This window comes from Erythranthe guttata, chromosome 7 (genome assembly GCF_056151865.1).
Source record: "Erythranthe guttata isolate IM_541 chromosome 7, IM_541, whole genome shotgun sequence".
In the NCBI taxonomy this organism is placed as follows: domain Eukaryota; kingdom Viridiplantae; phylum Streptophyta; class Magnoliopsida; order Lamiales; family Phrymaceae; genus Erythranthe; species Erythranthe guttata.
The window spans coordinates 6,150,001-6,153,286 of NC_142539.1; positions in this window are offsets into that span (position 1 = coordinate 6,150,001).

The window sequence follows — 3,286 nt, forward strand, 5'->3', positions numbered from 1 at the left end:
TAAAAAAATAAATAATTAAGACACTATAAATTTAATATTTAGGAGCCCCAAGGTTAAGAAATTTGTAAAAATATCTATTGATCATTTATTTTAACTTTATTTTAGAACTGATGTTCCAAAATATTATATGTAATATTTTTTTTAAAAATAAGTATAAATATATAAAGTGAATGTAAAATAATTTGGGGACCCTAAATTTTCGTAAAAATCCGGGGGCCCTAGGCGACCACCTACTTCGCCTCCCCTCAGAACCGGCCCTGCCGCCGGGTACAATGAAACTGTCCGAACCATGGTTCGTCGGAACGTCAAGACACTGTCGCGGACACTGTAACGGAGCAGGTTTTGGAGCAACCATGTTAGAGAATGACGGTTTGGTCGGGACTCGGTTGGTTGTGGTAGTATGAGAGTCATTCCCGTGACTGGGAATGACATCCGACGGCTGCATGTCGGGAATGGCAATAGAGACGACCGATAAAATTAGGATTTGCAATAGCAGTGAGAAGAGAGTGTTTTAAAAAAGGGCGAAGGGCAAAAAAAAAACCACGATAAAGGCACTTAATAAAAAGAGGATCATCCTACTTTACTTCCTTGCAAATATATACATGCATCCAAACTTCATTTGCAACCAAGGAAAAATCTTTTATATATACCAAAATTACCCATGACTTATTCATTCCCCAATTCACACCCAATATCATGACTTCAACCATAATTTAGTCTCAATCTCACCAATTAACCAAATTTGACAAATAACACAATTTTGACCTCAATTTTGACTGTGCCATCGTTGACCGCCCGATCTCTAGCGTTGACTTTTTTTTGTTCCTCAATTACTATGTTAACGACTCTAGTAGTATTAATATTGACACACTAATGTTATGTTTTGATATTACTATTACTGTTTTTCACAACAATATTATTGTCCAATACAATAATATTGTTGTTAACATTGTAATATTAATGTATTAATTAATTTTATATTACCGTCTCAGATTATTTTTTTACTGTATGAGATAGTAAAATTACTGTGTTGGTTGTTAAAAAAAAAGTCAACACCGAAAACCGGTAGTCAATTGGGATGCCAGATAAAAAAAAATTCATAGAAAAACAAGAGTGAATGTGATATATTTATTAAATCTAGAGTCAATAATGGATGAAAGATATGTTGTGCATCCCTCGTGCCATATTTATTATTAGAGTCACGACTGCACGTAAGAGACAAAATATTTGATTCACGTGTGCTCATATTCTGTCAATATCTGATATCTCCTTTTGTCAATATCTCCTTCGCATAAAACGGTTCCTAAAAAATTAGATTACGCTCGATCCTTTTAGAAGATTACGGTCGATCCTTGTCGGCGCATATCAGCAAATTATAATAATTCCAGTACCCTAGTTTAGTCCGCAATAGAAGATTTTCGTTGATACATTAATTAAAATACTAATTCATGTAGCTGGCAATATGCATCTTAATCAATAGTAGAGTTGACCCTATTTTATTTTTGGGTGGTGATATACGCAGGCCAAATTAAACATTCAGGCACATTTTTACCATGGTTTTTTTACCTTTTTACCATAACTATTTACCTTTTGTACTATTCCTACCAAATCCTATAAAATATAAAACTCAACATTCAAAGTGAAAAATTTCAGATATTCAACAATTTTTGCGATGGATCCAAACAACTTAGACCCGAATGTAAGTTTTTCGTTTTTTCCCGAAAATTCATCTACTCGTGCGAATTTACGTGAGCACTTGCCAAGTGCTCGTGTAAATTCACACGAGTAGATGAAATTTATTTTTTATTCATGTGCTCGTGTGAATTTACGCGAGCACTTGCCAAGTGCTCGCGTAAATTCACACGAGCTCAAGAACTATTTTTTTTTTTTTTGTGATTTCACACGAGCAGGGGAGGTTTGCTCGTGTGAAATCACACGAGCAGAACGTCTCTGTTCGTGTGAAATCACACGAGCACCACAATTTTTTTTTTTTTTTTTTTTTTTTTTTTTTTTTTTTTTTTTTTTAATTCTTTAGTTTTATAATTTGCTAATTACATTAATATAAAAACAGGAAGTATACATAGATGTGGATGAAGATATTGAAACATTCGAGCTACATGATTTCAGTGAATTTTTCACAATTTCGACTGCATTTGATAGTAAAAACGTAAAAATTACCTCCGATCTGTTGACGATTTGCACGGGCTTTGCGAAAGAAAATCGAGAGGGTTGAGAGAGTTTTTTGAGATTTTTACCTTTTGGTTTTTGAGAAATAGTAAAAAATGTGCCTGAATGTTTAATTTATGCCTGCACAAATCATTTCAGTTTATTTTTTCTTCTTTCTTTATTATGAATGAATAAACTAATATAATATTCTGAGTACTGATATCGCAGTCGGGCCCACCCCAGCTAATTTATGGGTGCGTTGTACGTTATATCGAGTGGGCAAAGAAAAAAAAAAAAAAACCAGAAGATTTTGATGCCTTAGAATCATATATACATATATATAACGATTTGGTGCTACAAATTTTAAATCTAATGGTTACCCTGGGTTAGTCGTCTTTCCAATACTTTTATATTATTTAGAGGAGTTTATTCGGGTGCTAAACTATTATGAAACGGGATCTTTACAAATAAGCGCATCAAAGGGTACTTATTCATAAAGAGATTCAGATAATAAACTCCTTTACAAATAAGTCCACACATGGTCCAGATTTTTGTAAAAGACTAAAATAGCCCCTCATACTTTAATACACTCTAATTTCATCCTTAATTTAATTTAACCTCAATTTGACCCCAAATTTCACAAATTATTCAATTTTGACCCAAAACTGTTTTTTTTTAGAGAAAAAAAAACAAATTTTGCCGCCGGAATCCGGCGTTGACTTTTCAATTTTTTTTCCTTCCGGATTTTTCGCCGGTTTCCGGCGTTGACTTTTTCAATTTTTTTTTTCTTTCTGTAACATTTTTTTCGTTTAAACAACAATATTGTTGTGATTGACAGTAGTTAGGGCTGGGACTTTGGGATCGGGATTCGGGATCCCGTCCCGTCCCGAATGGAATTTTACTATTTGGGACTAAAACTTCGGGAATTCGGGATTACGGGATTCGGGATCGGGATTAGAAACAAATACGGGATTGGGATCGGGAATTGGTTCAATCCCGATTGGGATATTTTAATCCCGAATTAGGAATTAAGAAATAAAAAACTAATAAAACCACACACACACACACACACACACACACACACACACACACACACACACACACACACACATACATATAT